The sequence below is a fragment of the Plecotus auritus genome (assembly GCF_963455305.1).
Source record: "Plecotus auritus genome assembly, chromosome: 7".
NCBI classification, from domain to species: domain Eukaryota; kingdom Metazoa; phylum Chordata; class Mammalia; order Chiroptera; family Vespertilionidae; genus Plecotus; species Plecotus auritus.
Window position 1 is genome coordinate 38,809,685 of NC_137774.1, and position 17,687 is coordinate 38,827,371.

General features: G+C 51.7%; 1 long non-coding RNA gene across 2 annotated transcripts; it reads left to right on the forward strand.

Annotated features, from left to right (window-relative positions):
* Positions 1 to 8,896: 8,896 nt before the first annotated feature.
* LOC308252522 lies at positions 8,897 to 11,004 on the forward strand. Of its 2 annotated transcripts, XR_013961041.1 has the most exons (4): positions 8,906 to 8,986; positions 9,142 to 9,201; positions 9,425 to 9,519; positions 10,336 to 11,004. It is a non-coding gene; the product is annotated as an uncharacterized lncRNA (long non-coding RNA). The 2 variants fall into 2 exon arrangements; XR_013961040.1 differs by lacking the exon at positions 9,142 to 9,201 and having other exon boundaries at positions 8,897 to 8,986.
* The last annotated feature ends 6,683 nt before the right edge of the window (positions 11,005 to 17,687 follow it).

Genomic DNA, 17,687 nt, shown 5'->3' on the forward strand with positions numbered 1-17,687 from the left:
AAAATCGAGAACAATTGCTGGTTCCTCCCTGGCTGAGAGCAGCTTTTCTCCAAAGAGAGCTGGTAGGATTCCTATTCTCATTTTCCCTTAAGTCAGTAGGGAGTGGTAGTGGAGGAGACAGAAGAGCAATGAAGAAGGGAAGGGAAAGAACATGTCTGGACAAGGAAGCTCAGAGAGCAAAAGATGGAGTGGAAGTGCTATAGAAGGGGGAGATGGGGTGTTAGCATTTATTAGCTTCAGGAGAGTTCAGAGATAATCTCTGAAATTTTATTTTTTAAAAATAAATCTTTATTGTTCATATTATTACAGTTGTTTCTCTTTTTCCCCCCATAGCTCCCCTCCACTCAGTTCCCACCCCACCCCATGCCCTTACCCCCACCCCCCTCATTGTCCTTGTCCATAGGTATAAGCTTTTTGTCCAATCTCTTCCCGCACCCCCCACACCTCCTTCCCCCCCCCCCCCGAGAATTGTCAGTCCATTCCCTTTCTATGCCCCTGATTCTATTATATTCACCAGTTTATCTGTTCTTCAGATTTTTTATTCACTTGATTTTTAGATTCACTTGTTGATAGACATATATTTGTTGTCACTTTGTTGTTCATAATTTTTATCTTTACCTTTTTCTTTCTCTTCTTAGAGAATACCCTTCAGCATTTCATATAATACTGGTTTGGTGGTGATGAACTCATTTACTTTTTCTTGTCTGTGAAGCTCTTTATCTGACCTTCAATTCTAAATGATAGCTTTGCTGCGTAATCTTGGTTGTAGGTTCTTGCTATTCATCACTTTGTATATTTCTTGCCACTCCCTTCTGGCCTGCATAGTTTCTGTTGAGAAATCAGCTGACAGTCGTATGGGTACTCCCTTGTAGGTAACTAACTGTTTTTCTCTTGCTGCTTTTAAGATTCTCTCTTTGTCTTTTGCCCTTGGCATTTTAATTGTGATTCGTCTTGTTGTGGTCCTCTTTAGATTCCTTTTGTTTGGGGTTCTCTGTGCTTCCTGGACTTGTAAGTCTATTTCTTTCACCAGGTGGGGGAAGTTTTCTGTCATTATTTCTTCAAATAGGTTTTCAATATCTTGCTCTCTCTCTTCTTCTGGCACCCCCATAATTCAGATGTTGGTATGCTTGAAGTTGTCCCAGAGGTTCCTTACGCTATCTTCATATTTTTGGATTCTTTTTTTCATTTTGCTTTTCCAGTTGGGTGTATTTTGCTTCTTCGTATTTCAAATCTTTGGCTTGATTCTTGGGATTCTCTAGTCTGCTGTTGGATCTCTGTATATTATTCTTAATTTCAGTCAGTGTATACTTTATTTCTGATTGGTCCTTTTTCATATCCTTGAGGTTCTCACTAAACTTCTCTGAGGTTTCTAGAAGATTCTTGAGTAACCTTATAACTGTGGCTTTGAACTCTATATCCAGTATTTTGTTTTTATTCATTTCTTTCATTTGTAACTTGTTTCTTTGTCCTCACATTTTGCTGCTTCCCTGTGTTTGTTTCTATGTACTGGGTAGCTGCTAAGTCTACTTGAGTTGATAGAGTAGCCTTGTGTGGTTATTGTCCTATAGGGCTCAGTGGTTCAGCCTCCCCAGTCACCCGAGGTGGACACTCTTGGTGCACCCCTTTGGGGGCTGTTTGCGCAGCCTTGTTGTAGTTAACCCTTGATTGCTGTTGATATCACTGGGACGAATTGACCTCCAGGCCAATAGGCTGTGATGACCAGCTGTGTCTACACTGGAAGATCTGTTGCACAGGACACACCCTTATGGGGCAGAACTTGCTTCCGTGGGGCTTTGGTGCTCACTGAGTCTGCTCCTTGAGTGTGTGTCTCTTAGGGATGTGAAGAGTTGTAATCCAGTATGGTCTCACTCTGACCACTGGGTACACTGGCTCTTGGATCTCCAAGGAGGTGCAAGGTCAGTCATTGTCTGGGGCCGCCCAGCAGGAGCTACAGAGACATCTGCAGATTCCTCCTCTTTGTATGGGGTTTGGAAGTGCCCAGACAAGGCCCAGCTGTGAAGCAAGGCCGCTGCTGCTGCCAGGTGGTGGGCCTTCTTTTGGAATCTCTGGGTCTCTCTGACCCAGCTGTAGTTCCTTTTAGGCAAAAGGACAGGCCATTCATATGCAAAAGCTGCTGCTCACAGCTTGGGTGGGGTTGTAAATGGCATGGGGCGGGGTCTCTGAGAATCACCAGGACAGAGCAAACAGCAATGGCTGCCCTGAACTGGAACTTCCCAGGTTCTCTGAGTCCTGCGCCCCCCATGCAGGAACAATGATCGCTGCGGGCATCTCTAAGAGTAAGCCGCCCTCGCGTTCCTGTCCCAATGCCAGACAGTCCATTTTCACCCCGTATGTACCTGGGTCCCCCAGAGTCTCGCCGGGAACTGGAGTTCAGAGCAAGCGGGAGCTTTTATCTCCCGGTTTAAAGAGCAGCACATCCAGGTGCCAGCACTTTCCTCGCCTCTGCACCTCTTACTGGTCTCAATGCGCTTTCTTCACCTCTCTAGTTGTGGAACTTCCACTCAGCCAGCTTTCCCGCAGTTCTGGGTGGTAGTTGTTCTGCCATTTAGTCATGGTTTTGATGTGGTTGTGAGAGGCAGCAAGTATAGGTGATTACCTATGCCGCCATCTTAATTTCTTATTAATTTCTTTTTGAAGGAGAGTTTATTGGTGCTTCTCCTTAGAAGTTTCTAATTTCCAAATCAAGATATGCGTCCTATTCATTCAATCAGTTTAATTTTCAGGCCGGCATTTTTCTAGTTTTTCTTTTTTCCCTGCGAAAAATTAACTTAGGCACGCAAAGACAACTGTGTATTGGTCACTTTATAGTTGATATTTTCTAGATAAATCTTCCTATTTCTGTAAAGCACTTGCAAGTCAAGGCTCCCTATCAGGGATATTAATGAGGGCTGGAGTCTGGGAATTCCCAGCCGTGGAGGCACAACTTCCCATGTTAACTAGAGGTTTGTTTGCTGCTGTTGTTTTTATTGTTGTTTGGTGTCTGCAGAGTCTCAGCACATTTTTGAGGGTGTGATGTAGTGGGTTGAAGTGTGTTGCTTTGTGGGTTGAGCTGCACGATGCTCATCCCCTAGAGTCTCATTCAACCCTCTTCTGTGCCTCGGTTTCTCTCCCTGCTGTGTAAAACAACCAGAAGGGCTACCAGTGCAGATGGACCACACCTTATTAGTGCTCCCCGTGAAGAGCGATTTGGTTTAGTTACAGTTGTGTTGGAGTTTCCCTACGGGGCTCGGACATGTTGTGAGGAATGACCTCTGACACATCTGCAAAGATCCTCAGTTGTCTAAGAACACCTGAAATTCGTGTAGCTAGGAGGCTGTGCCCCTTTATCTCCCTAGGTGAACCAGATCATCTCTCATTTATACAGCCAAGGTGTTGTCCCCAGTCTCTCAAAAGGCAATTCCACTAGAAAACACAGAACCAGGCCCATTTTTCCTCCTGTCTCTCCTTAGCCTGGGATCTGTCAACCATTAACCTTAGTTCCACCAAGAGTATTCAAAAATATGGCTCAAATAAAGTCAGCAGCACAAGCAAGGGAAGGGCCTGGATCCAAGAGACAACTCACACAAGTTCACCCAACGGGCAGGGAACTGGTGGGTCAATGGGCCCTTTGCTGTATCCCAGCACCAGGTGTAGGTCTGCAGGGTGGTGCTGGGCAAGCTTTTCTGGGATCCTGCTGTATTGTGCCAAGTAAATGTCAATGTAAGAAGCAGTCAAAACTGTGAACGATTGTTGCGATTTTATCTGAGCCAAACTGTCAATTGCCTTGAAGCAAAATCTCAATGGATTGAAATAATGCTCTGGAGAATGGCAGTTTTCACCTTATTTTAGATATTACAGTCAAAAGTGGAGATGTATGTGGGTTGCATGAAATCCATTGGTGATAGATTGGATAAAAAGTAAAATGATAGACACATACTTCTTTCCATAGGTGGATATAGGATAGAACAGCCAACAATGAACTCAATAACAATGAGGGGATTTGTGGTCTCCACAGAGCACAGAGTGTCCAGAACAAGGAAAATTCCTTTGACATTCTAAAGCTATGTTCAGTTAAGTTAAAGGCATGTTCAGTGAAGGTAAAGATTGACTTTTTTTAAGAGAGGATTCCAGCCTAGCACATGGCGACCCACCATAAATTGCTTTTAGTTAAAAAGTTTTAACTTTAGGACATCCTTTGTGACAACTTCAGGTCTCTGAGTTTAAAAGACCACCACCCAGGCCTTCCCTGACCTAATCACAGGTTAGCGAGTGGCCACTTTTTGTGTCTCCACACTCGATCACTTATGCCCCACCTCTTGTCACCAATCATGTCCCTCCTCTGTCCCACCACAGGAGGACAAACCATCAACCCTGAGTAGGAAAAGGACCAGTAAGGTGCCAGCAGCTGCAGCTTCCTCACGAACTGTGGGCCTGGCCAGCACATCCACTGTGCTCAAAACACAGGTACCCCAGAAGCTGTTCGCCATCTGGGCGGTGGACTGCTCCAGACCCGGCTGCGTGCCCAGGTGGTGCAGTCTCACTTTAAAGAAGCTAGTGATCTTCAAGGAGCTGGCAAAAGACCTCAACTCTGTGGTGATTTCTGTGAAGCTGCAGGACTCCAAGGGCATCCTGAGGTCCCAAGAGATTGTGCTGCCTCCCAGTGGACCAGTGGAGACCGGCCTGGCACTGACCTTCTCCCTGCAGTACTCCCACTTCCTCAAGGGAGAAGGCAACAAGCTGCAGGTCATGCTGGAGCAGAGGAAGCGTTATAAGAACAGGACTGCCGTGCGCTACAAGACACTGGCCACTGGCGCCATCCACATGGCTGAGGTCATGCAGCAAAACCCCAAGTGTGGCCAGATGCTGAGCCTCTACAGCAGTGTCAAGCAGTCCTCCACCAAGGTGGCCAAGATCTGGATCTCCTCCCTGTGCAGTCAGCCCATCGAACATGAGGACGTTGCCATGCAGGCCAGCCCGAAGGCCAAGTCCGCAGGTAACTACACCGGGGGGCAGGATGAGAGCTCCTTTTCTGAGCGGGAGGCCAGCTGCAGTAGAAAGCACAGACAGGACCTGCACAAGGATGACTTTGAGAAGGGGAAGCCAAAGAAGCAGCGGCGATCAATACGAGGAAACTTGAAGCGAAAAGTCCTGGCGCTGTTTCACAGGTCCAAAGTGTCAGAGAGGGACCGTCAGTCTGACATGATGGGGAACCCCAGGAAAAGTGACCCATACATGGAGGATGATGACAGCGTCCTCAGCATCCCCAGGCCCAAGCTCAGGCCATACTTTGAAGGCCCGTCAGACTCTAGCTCGCAGACGGAGATGTGGGGCAGCCACAGTGACATGACCCAAACGGAGCCTCTGAGTCTGGCCCAAATGCCAGAGAATGCGTGGGCCTTGGGAGGCAAGCAGCCATGTGAGAGTGACAATGCATTTGTGTCCTATAGCACACCCACCAGCAAGGTGGACAAGATCCGGATGGCCTCCCTGTCCAGGCCGCCCATCGACCATGAGGACAGCGCCAGGCAAGCCAGTCCCAAGGCTGAGTCCTCGGATAACTACTCTGAGTGCAAGTGTGAGGACTTCTTCTCCAAGCTGGAGGCCAGCTCCAATGATGCCCACAGGCAGGACCAGGAGGAGGATGACTTCAATGAGGGGAATCCGGTAGTGAGAGAGAGGACCATGACCGGGCAACAGAACTACCACCAGAAAGTCCTGTTATGGCTGCACACAGTCCAAGTGTGGGAGGAGGTCCTGGACCCTGAGCAGGACCATGGGGAGCATGTCCCGGAGGTGGAGGAGGACCTGGACCTCCTGTATGACATGCTGGAGAACCCCAGTGACAGTGGCCCAGACATTGAGGACGATGACAGCGTCCTCAGCACTCCCACACCTAAGCTCAGGCCATACTTCAAAGGCCTGTCTAGCGGCCCAGACATGAAGGACAATCACAGTGTCCTCAGCAGCCCCAATCCCAAGCTCAGGCCATGCATCGAAGGCCTGTCAGACTCTAGCTTGCAGATGGAGATGTGGGGCCTCCACAGCGCCAGGATCCGAAAGGAACCTCTGAGTCTGGCCCACCTGCCTGAGAACACGTGCTCCCCGGGAGGCAAGCAGCCAAGCCACAGTGACTCCAAATTTGTGGCCTACAGCACACCCACCACTAAGGTGGACAAGATCCGGATGGCCTCCCTGTCCAGCCAGCCCATCGATCATGAGGCCAGTGCCAGGCAGGCCAGCACCACGGCCCAGACCTCGCCTACCGACTCTGCCGGCCAGTCTGAGAGATTCTTTCACCAGGTGGCCAGCTACAGTGCTGCCCACAGGCAGTCCCAGGAGAAGAACTTTGAGGAAGGGAACCTGATAGAAAGAAGGAGGTGCATGACCTGGCAACAGAATTACCACCAGAAAGCCGTGGCATCTATGCTCATGGCCCAAGTGTCGGAGAAGGTCGCGTCCTCAGAACAGGCCCTTGTGAGACATGTCCCCAAAGTGGAGAAGGCCCTGGACCGTCGGTATGACATTGTGGAGAGCTCAAGCGAGAGTAGTCTGGACATGGAGAACGATATCAGCGTCCCCAGCACCCCAAAGCCCAAGCTCAGGCGATACTTTGACAGCACGTCAAGTGATAGTGGCTCTGACTCAATGGCCCATAGAATTCGCTCCCCTGGGGAGCAGCTGGCACAGCTGGAGGACAGCCGGGAGGCAGAGTCCTCCGCCCGGGGTTGGTTCACCAGGAAGCTGCCATCCATAGTGCGCTTCACCAAGTCTCTAGGCATCCCCTCCAGGAGGTCCAAGAGGAAGCAGTCTGGCCACCGGGGCTGCAGCACATCCCTGAATGAGTGGTGCAACAGACCGGACAACGAGGACCCAGAACCACAGAGACAGCGGCAGATCCCCAGGAAGCCCGTGTGTGACCAGCTAAACAACATCCTCATTTCCCACGACAAGCTGCCTGAGAACATCATCCTGGTTAACATCTCAGAATGGCAGGGCCAGTTACTTTCGGACATCCTGCAGGGGCACACGCTGCCCGTGGTGTGCACTTGCTCCACAGATGACGTCCAGGAGGCCTTCAGCATCATCGTCTCCTGGATGCAGAGATACTGCAACTGCAATTCCCAGGCTCTGACACCTGTGAAGATCGCGGTGGCAGGAGCACAGCCCTACTTCAGCGCTGTGCTGGGGGTCTTCGTGGAGCAGCTGTCCCACCAGCCACCCCAATGGCTAGACTACATGCGCTTCCTGGTCATCCCACTGGGTTCCCACCCCTTGGCCAGCTACCTGGGCTCCATGGATTGCCGCTACTACAACTTCTTCCATGACCTGTACTGGTGGGACATGTTCAACAACCTGGAGTCTCTGAACACCTTGCAGGACACACAGGACGTTGTGTCGAGAATCACAGAATACGTCGCGGGGGCCAACTGTGTCTACCTGCTGCCCATCGCAGAGGCCATGCTCATGTCTAAGCAGCAGCGCCCCAACGACAAGTCCTCAAAGAAGTTCATCCCCTTTGTGGGGGCAGTGAAGGTTGGAAGAGTGGAACCATCTTCATCCATGTCAGGAGACTCAGGTGATGCGGCCCCCTCATGCTCCAGTGAGTTTCCGACCCCTGCCAGGAAGGCCTCATCCAACACACTCTCTCCCCCGACAACGAGTGGGGGCCTGTCCTCCCGCAGCCAGAGTGTCCATGCAGAGATGATGGAGCTGCAGGTGGATTACTGGACGGCAGCCCAGCCAATACACAGAAAGAGAGTCATGGAGAAGAAAGACCTGCCTACCGCCAAAAACACACTCAAGTGCTTCTTCCAGTCTGTCCAGGTCAGCAGGCTGCACAGCAGTAGCAAGGCCACAGCAACACCTGCCATGTCCATGACAGTGGTCACCAAGGAGAAAAAAAAGAAGGCGCCCAAGGAAACCAAGGACGAGGATGTGGAGTCCAATAGCCAGTGCATCAAGGGCATCCGTCGCCTGGTTTGCAAGGCCAAGCACCAGCAGAACATGCTGCCGGTCATCATCGACGATGTGGAGTGGAACGACGTGACATTTCTCCAGCTGGCAGCCCAGTGGTCCTCCCACGTCAAGCACTTCCCCGTCTGCATCTTTGGACACTCCAGTTCCACCTTCTAGCCCTGCTCCGCCCCCTGCCCTTCACCCTGCCTTGGCCTTGCCCAGAAGGACCCAGCTGCTTTTCTGTGAACAGTTCAGTTTACTACAGACACAGACCCTGGAAACCAAAGGGAAACCTTTTTGGGTTTGAATGCGCTCACAGCCTGGAACCTAAGGGGGTTGCCCCTCACTGGGAGCTCCTCACTGCTCTGTTCAATAACCAGAACGCTCTGGCAGGTGGGAGTCAGGAGGGCAGTGTTGAGCTGGAGAATCATGGGAGATGTGTTTTGGCCTCAGGATGCCCAACATTCCTAGCGAGAAGGTTCTGGCCTTGAAGACCTGCCCTTCCTGGAAGCCAGGACTCTGCTTCCCTGGGAGCCAGCTCCAGCCTGTGCCCAGACTCAGAGCTGGGTGGCAAGAGGTCAAGGGCTGGTCTCTGACTGCGGGCATCTGAGCAGAACACCGAGGCCAGTCAGCTTAACCTTAGGATCCAGCTGCCAACCAGCCAACTGGCCCTAGTACCACATACTGGAGTTTTGCAATGAACTTCGGCCTCACAGGGAGAAAAAAAAAAAGACCTGTATGGTGCTCATCGCCCCGGCACACTGTCTGGACAAAGTGGTCTAATTCCTGAGCAGGGAACCCACCTTCATTCCTGTCTGTTACTACAGAACATTTGCTACCACCCAACAGCTGTGGGACCAATTATTTACCAGGTGAGCCCCTCTCCCTCCAGAGCACATGGTCACCAGGCCACCTGTTGGCTGTTTGCCTTCAGGTCACTGCACTCCCTGAGTGTTTGTTCCTCTGAACCCTCGGTGATCCCGGGAGCCAGCTCATAGGGTTATTGTAGGGACTGGCTGGGGTCCTACAGGTAAGTTTTCTCTGGGTGCCTAGACAGTGGAGAGGTCTGCTGGAGGGGCTGTGATTGAGTCAGTTGGTCATTTTCTCTTCCTGTTGAGGAAGGCTCTGCCAAATTTGTGATTCTCTTTGGGGCCTTGGGCTAAGCTCTTTTCTCATTTCATAAAGAGATTGGAGATCCCATTAGGGGTCCCTGTCCCAGGTGACTCCAGATCAGAGATGCCAGAGGTGAGTAGTGGGGCCCCAGCGTCACCCAGCTATCTGAGATGGGGCTGGTTTGGGCTCATTCATTCATTAAAAATATTAGAAGCCCAGCCAGGTACAGACTCATCTCTAGGCACTGACCATAATACAGTGCACAGAGCAGATCCTAAGCCTGCACTCCAGAGCTTCCTTCTAGTCAGGAGCGGATTCAGTCACACTAGGCTGCACAGGCTCGTGGTGTCCACAGGACAGCCGATGTGACGTCCTCCTGGCCTCCTCTACCTGTGGCTGCATCTTCCTGTCTTGTGAAGAGGAAGGTGAACCTCTGTTCCAGCAGAAAACGTGAGTCAGTTTTGGGTCAGAGCCAGGAGGGGAGTATGCGGACTGTGAATTCAAGGTTCTGGCAGAACCCTGGTCCCACACATGGTGGGTTTTCTGCAAGAGGGCAGAGGTCTGAGGGCTTCTCCTAGAAAAAAGGACATGAATCAGAGAGCTGTGCATGTGGATATGGGTGGTGTGGGTGAGCAGTGGGAGCTCACTGAGAGAGTCAGACCCTCAGAAAATTCATACCCTTCTGCTCCTAATCCCAGCCCTGCCTGCACCGCTATCCCGGGATTTTGCTCACTAATCTGGTAGAACCTTCTCAGTGGCAGCTTGTCAGGTGTACCCCAGCAGGTGGGAGTTCAGTTTCAGTGGGAGGCAAAGAACCACACAGCACAGCTAGTGAATTATGCAGCATGTAGGTGCAGGAGCCAAAGTTTGAGGTGATAGGAAGGCCCTGGGGTTCGTTTGTTCGCTCATTGGTCAGTATTCCTGAAGCACCTACTCTGTGCCATTGAATGACATGAACAAGGTGGACACCAGCCCTCTCAGTCCTAATGGGAGGAAACAGGGACTCTGAGAGACCATGTCAGGTTCCTTTGAAGAAGGGGACAGGTGGTTCCCTCGTTGATCCAGAGCTGTCAGTTAGGAGTGCTTTCTGCCAGCGCCTCCTGGGTGACCAGGCGCGTCTCTGCCAGGACTGCCAGACTGAAGGTGGACAAGGAGTCGGTCTGGCTTCTGGGTGGGCAGGAGCAGGAGGCAAAGGACCTCTGGGAGGGCCGTGTGGAAGGAATGGGCACACCTCAGACTCTGCTGCCCACCTCTCTCTCTCCCCAGGGCCATCTCCTGCACGCTGGGCATCTGGCTGGACCAGCACCTCCAGAATTTCCCAGCCTGATGATGCTGTTGGCCTCCATAGAGCTCAACTTTCCAGTCCTTAACCTGCCAAACCAGGCCCAGTACCTCCAGTCACATTGGGAGCACCTGAGCCCACTGAGGCCGAGACAGGAGGAGGAAGAGGCCTCTGGAGGTGGTGTGGGTGAGTGTGCCTTTGGAAGGCACACAAAAGGCAGTGAGGGTGGTAACATGTCCTCTTCTTGGATCTACAGAACCCGTTCCAGAGCAACATCAGGAAAACCCTCAAGAGGCAACGCCACCCAAGTGGCCTCTCCAGAGCCAGAGCCGGATCCAGGCCCAGCTTTCACTGAACTTCTAGAGGCAGAAGAACCACCTGCAGCATTTGAGCAACTCACCCAACTTCTGTGAGGCCTGTGGTGCCAGAACCCAGGCCACAGCGATTGTCAACTGCCATGGAAGAAAGGGCACCCCCACCCCTATTTAGATGTAGTGTTAAACGTTTTGTGTTCATGTTACATGTGTTTACAATTTTACTGTATTTTTTATGATATTTAGTAACATAGAGTGTATTTAGAGAACATTTAATGAAATATTCCTAAACATAAACTTAATTTAGATTCTATAAAATTTAACCCTATAAACCCTCAGAGCTTTGAGCAAGTCTGTTTTTCTGGACCCTGACCCACGTAGGGAGAACTGTCCTCACCTTCTCCACCTGCCCTCCCTGGAGCCAGGACTCTGCTTCCCAGGGTGCGGGCTCCATCCTGTGCCCAGACTCAGAGCTGGGTGGCCAGAGGCCAAGGACTGGCCTCCCTGGGGGGCATCCTGAGCCCAACATGGAGGCCAGACATCCCAGCCCTGGGCCTTCATATTGACCCCAACACCACTCACTCAGGCTTCCAAATAAACTTGACCCTTACAGGGCAAAAATAAAATAAAATAGAAGTATGTACAGTACAGGCTGCCCAGGAACAGTGACTGGGCAAACTGATCAAGTACTTGGTGCCCAGCTTCCTGGGCAGCGGCCCCACCATCGTCCCCACCCACCCTTCTGTGTTAATACAGAACATTTGCTACTAACCAACGTGTGTGGGACCAACCATGTACCAGGTGAGCCCTGCCCCTTCACAGCACAGTGGCCACTCAGCCACCTGCTTGCTGTGAGTCTTCAGGTCACTACATATTTCTGAGTGTTTGTTTCTCTGAACATGGGGAGAGCCTAGGTCCAGCCTCATAGGGTTATTGTAGGGACTCAGGGGGGTAGGGGGGTGGTTCCTCCTGGGAAAAGGCCCTCTGGGTGCCTGGACACTGGAGAGGTGGCTGGAGGGGCTATGGTTGTTCTAATTGGCCATTTTCTTCTTAAAGAAGCTTCTGCCTTATTTGTGATTCTCCTCAGGCCTTAGGCTAAGCTATTTTCTCTTGTGATAAAGAGATTGGAGATTCCATTATGCATCCCTGTAGTGGGTCAAGTCGATTAGAAATCCTAGGGGTGAGAAATGGGACCCCAGGCTCACCCATCTATCTGAGATGAGGCTGGTTTGGACTCATTCATTCAGCAAATGCCCTGTCCCCAGACTGCACTCCAGCGCTTCCTTCTCGTCAGGAGTGAGTCAGTCACACTAGGCTGCACAGGCAGGTAGCGTCCACAGGACAGTCAATGTGACTTCTTCCTCGAAGTATCCCCGCATATTCTCATATTTTGAAGCAGAAAGTGGGTCTCTGGACCAGCAGAAAAAGTGAATGGGCTTTGGATCAGAGCCTTAAGGAGAGTATGGGGACTGTGACTTGGAGAAGGTGGCAACACCCTGGTTCCCACATATGGTGGGATTTCTGCAAGATGGCAGAGGTGTGAGGGCTTCTCCTAGAAAAAAGGGAGGGAGTCAAAGAGAGCTGTGCATGTGGATTTGGGAAGTGTGGGTGAGTGGGGAGGGGATGGGACTGGGCCACAGAGGAAAGAGCTCCCAGAGCCTGGGTTAGGCAGGAGCACAGAGTCGCTCAGGTCAGGGACTGTGGCCTGCAGTCTGGAGGACTTCCTGGGGTGGGGGCTTGAACTGAGACTTCAGTGATGGAGATGGGAGGTTCCCTTCCTAGAAAGGCACAAAAAAGGCAGTTATGGTGGTAACATGTTCTCTTCTTGTATCTACAGAAGCAGCTCAGAGCAAGATGAAGAAACACCTAAAGAGGAAATGCCAACTCTAGTGCCCTCTCCAGAGCCAGAGCAGGCTCCAGGCACAGCCGTCACTGAACTTCCAGATGTGGAACCACCTGCAGCTTGTGGGCAACTCACCTCAGCTCCTGGGAAGCCTGTGGTCCCAGGTCCTGGGCCAGAGCGCATGTCAGCTGCCATGGCAGATGGGGCTCCTACAAGCCCTATAGATACAGTTTTAAAATATTTGTGTCTATTTTATATATGCTAACAATGTTACTCTATTTTTCTCATACTATTGAGTAACCTACAGTCTATTTTAAAGAAAATTTAATGAAATACTCTTAAACATAAATTTAATTTAGATTCTATAAAATTTAACTTTATAAACCTTCAGAGCCTTGAGCAAGTCTGTTTCTTCTGGGCCTCCAGCGTGTTACTATGACTTATAGGTTGGGAATAATTAGTCTCTCAGGAACCATCTGCTCTACAAATGTGATGTTCTTGAGGCCCAGGATAATGGGACTTTGGGGGAAATTGACTGATGAGCATTGGGGCAGGGACCCTTTATGTCAGGGCTGCCCCTGGGAACCCACATTTTGTTTGACTTCATCTCCCACCAGTACACGGGCAAAATATGGTCTTAAGTGCCCCCTGCCGTCGACGTTGCAGAATGCTGTAGGGTTTAACCAGCAGCAAGCTGTTCCTGAACACTGACTGCCACCTGCACCTGGACAGAAACTCCACCCTGCTCCACTCGCACTGAACAGCATTCTGAGCATCTCCTCTGTTGGCCCATAGCACTGAAGAGGGGACAGGGAATGTCCCAGGGCCCGGGGTCCACACTCATCTTCTCCACAGGCACCGCTTCCAAATCTCTTCTGGGGTCAGAGCCTTTCTCTGCCCTCAGCCCCTGAGCTCTGGTTCAGCTCAGCTTTTTCCTGAGGCTCTTGCATCTCACCAGATCCCAGAGGCAATTATTTCTCACGCCCCAAGGCTGAACAAGGTTGTGGAGACAGCCTGGCTTCTCCCTTTACACCAATCCTCTTCAGTGCTCCAAACCACCCTGTAGAGATGGCACTAACACCCTTTTAGGCTCCTTGCCCTGCAAAAAGCTGCAATGTCTCAGGACAAATTGGAATAAGCTTTGGACCAGGCACACAGTCCATGCCCTCAATTTGAGCACCTCTCTGGGCTGACAGGGATATTAAGGAAATTCTAGTGGGGTGTGATGAGTCCTAGGGTTGACCGGGTACCACAAGCATTGAGAACACGAGCCCGACTGGGGATCACACAAGGCTCCTTAGGATGGGATTCCTAAAGCAAACCAGAAGATGAATAAGGATTTGTCTACCCACTGTATCCTGCTTTTTCATGCACCATGGCAATTGAGGGAAGCATTGTGAGATTAAACAAAGGCTGGCGAAGTAAAGGGAGGCTGCTAGGTCTACCTTAGAGGCCATTGGCCTTTTTACCTTTAGGATTGCTGGTAACAGTAGATGGGATGGACCAGAATTTGAACAAATACATTTTAACAAAAAATGGTTTTAGAGTAAGTCCTGTGTGCTGGAACTGCTAAGTACTAGAGACCAGTGATGGTAAAGTCTTTTCCATCACCATTCTCATTGGAATACAGATATATGAGGACAATGATGCCATGTGGTTCCCATAGCACAAGTGGGCTTAGGGTGACAGGAAGAGGACATTTCTCTATGGAGAAGTATTGTGTGTCCACTTCCAAAGAGAGTCCCTAAAGAGAACTTGCCATTTCTAGTCTGTGGAGATATAGAATGTTAACCAGGTAAGCCAGGCATTGAGAGACATTTCAGGCAGAGGGAAGAATTAGAAAAACAGAATTGAGTCAGGATACAGTCAGGGATGTGGGGGTGGGGTTGCAATTACTGGGATCATCAGGAGGTTGGTTCTCAGGACAGGAACAGGGATGGCTGAGCAGAGAGCAAGTCAGACACCAGCCCTGGGAGCCCTGGCATGATGGTTCCAGGCATGATAGTTCCTGAGCAGTCCTGGTGAGGAGGAGAGAGGGGAAGCAGATGTTCCTGAGTTTGAGAGCGGGTGGAATGAGAAGGGGAAGGGAATGGACAATAGTAAGGGGAGAGTGAGGCATAGGCGGGGAGAAGTCAGACATGTCCTAAATGATGACAAGCTGCGGAGTATGGTGAGGACAGGATGTCCCTGAAGTGGAGGGAGGTGATGGTCTCAGCACTGAGGTGCTAATGAAATGGTGAGAGTAGGAGGTGGAGGAGGCAACCTCATGGACAAGTACCGAGTTTCCTGCAGGTGGAACAGAAGAAGATTTTGGAGACAGTTGCCTAATTTGTCCCTAAAGAATGTGGCCTGATTGAGGGGTTAGTAGGAGACTGTGGTAGGAGGTAGGAGTGACCCACCGGGATGATGGGATCTCAAGGAGGGGGGCTCCTGAAGCAACAGAAGCATGTCTGGAGGTGGCCCTGTGTATACAGGTGAGTGCTGACTGGCCTGCTGGCACCACGGAGACACCCCCACCTGTGGGAGGTAGCTGTGCTAGGGACTGCTGATCTGGAGGTGCCTGCACAGGCTGGGTTACTGAAAGGGCCAGTCCCGATCTGGGTGCATGGCGCCCCCTGGAGGTTGTATGGATGGCTCTGGAGGAACATCTGGATGGAGAGGAGCAGTGGGCAGTGGTATATGGATGTGGAGCTTGGGGTAGAGATCTGGGCCAGGCCAGGAGTCAGGTAGAGCTGGGAGGGTGGGGCGGCCCACCGAGAAGGGGCAGAGGGAAGAGAGCAGAGGGCTGGGCATTGAGCTGTAGTGTCAATTGCGACATTTGTGAGCGTGGAGCCCAGCCTGGCCTGAGGTCCACACCGTCACCAAGATGCACTTGGCCCCAAGAGCAGTCCTCATGCAGGCATCTGGAGCCCCCTCTGCTCTCAGTGCCTGCTTCACAAACTCTACCCTCCTCCCTCTCAGGACCGGACGAGGGCTGCCCTCTTGGACAACCTTCATGATGAGCTCCATGCCCACACACAGGCCATGCTGGGACTTGGCCCGGAAGAGGACAAGTTTGAGAACGGGGGCCACGGGGGATTCCTGGAGTCCTTCAAGGTACAGGCACAAGGGCGGCTGCCGATTGCCGTGGCCGGGAGGGTCGGGACAAACAAGGGAAGAGGTCCAAGATCCACATGATCCTGACCCCAGAGCCCAGTGCCAGCCAGATGTGGCAGGACCAGCAGGGGCACTGCAGGGGTTGGCAGAGGACAGGGGCATCAGGAAGTGTGAGTGTGAGTGTCTTGACCTGGATCCTCTCCTGCTGGCCCGGAGTCTGGGGCTGGGGGAAGAGTTAGCAGGGGAGGAGCCAGTGCAAACCAAGAACACTCCTGCTCCCACCTGCCTCCTTCTGTGGTCAAGCGCCCAGGGCAGAATGACGGGAGCAAGGACACAGGTCTTCGCCGTCTTCAGCAGCTGGTGTGGGGTTCCGCAACGATTTCTCCAGCTGGCAGGGCACCGAGGACCTGGCCAGGGCCAGTGTGATGGAGTTAGAGGCAAGTCCCTGAGGACTTTGCAAAGGGAAGGACTTTCTAGCCAGAATGAGCTGCTAAAATAAGTAGCGAGCTCCCTGTCCCTGGGAGTATTCAAGGGGATCTGGGACTGCCACTTCGCTGGCCTGGCATAAAGAAGATCCGTTGTCATGTGCTTGCCAAGCGCTTGCTGGTCCACACAGCACTGACATCCAGCATCTGATCTGAGTCTGGCTGTTACCCTTCCGGTTAGCACAGGCCTTGCTATTTCCACTCCCACACAGGGGACAGGATGAGAGGCCACAGGATTTCTCAAAACCTACACCCACTGCCTGGCCGGCGTGGCTCAGTGGGTGAGTGTTGACCCATGAACCAGGAGGTCATGGTTCGATTCCTGGTCAGGAGGGCGCATGCCCAGTTTGCGGGCTCGATCCCCAGTAGGGGCCATGCAGGAGGCAGCCTATCGATGATTCTCTCTCATCATTGATGTTTCTATCTCTTTCTCCCTCTCCCTTCCTCTCTGAAATCAATAAAAACATATTTTAAAAAACCCACAAAAAAACCTCACACCCGCTCAGAGGTAAAGCCTTGTTTCAAACCCGGGTTTTCTGGTTCTTAGTCAATGTTCTGTTGATTGCCCGTGGCAGAAGGATTTATAAAGCTACCGTTTTGGGGACAGTGTGTGTGGTTGGGGTTGGACCTGCCTGAATTAGAATCCCAGCTGTGTGATCCTGGGCACAGTCTTTCAAGTCTCTGAGCTACATTAACAGCACAGGGATGATCAACGGGACCTGTGTCTTGGCATTGTTGGGAGAATTCATGGAAATAGTCCGAAGAGGTCGCATGGCCCGGAATACAGTCAATGCCCGGTGAACGTGTGCGCTGTTAGCATTGCCCTATAAAGTGAAAGCTTAACACCCATCATCCCTCTAAACTCTCACGGCTGCTCCCTATGCCCGGTGCAAGGCTGGGATTATGTGTAGAATCACTGATACTCAGTTTCAATAATTAGGAGTGTAATTTTGCATATGAGGAAACGGAGACCCGAAGAAACAGAATAATTTGTCCCAAGTCACCCAACAGATTCGGGAATCGAAGCTGTGTCTGGCAGATTCCGAAGCGTGTGTTCCCAATTGCCACATGACACCGCCTCTGGGTCCCAACTCAATTGAGATTCCACCCACTAGCCTGGCCCCGGCAAGCCTGGGGTCTGCCCCCCTGCCAGGCAGTGGCACAGAGCACAGGGCAGGGCCTGCTGGCCCCAAGGGCCAGCTGCCGAGATTACTCACGAGGGTGCAGGCAGGAGCCGAACTGCATGTCCAGGCTGGTGGGAGATTCCTGGGACATCTGTCTCAGCCCTGATGGACAGTGGCGGCCAGGGTGAAACAGGAGAAATGGAGATTCAGAGGAAAGGGGGATGGGGGGAAGCGGAGGGGGGAGGAGAGGGAGCCAGGGCAGCTGCCTGGCAGAGGGAGGGGTGAATGGGAGACCAGGTAACTAGGAACACCTCCGTGGGCTCCGCCCACATCCTGGTAAGCATGTCAAATGCTCCCGGCTCCATAGCCGATGTAATTTATTCATGACTCGAGCTGTTGCTGACTGCAGACATCTAGTGATTTGCTGCTTTCCGTTTTGCAGGTTTCTCTCTGCCTTTTGGAGTTAACAATAGT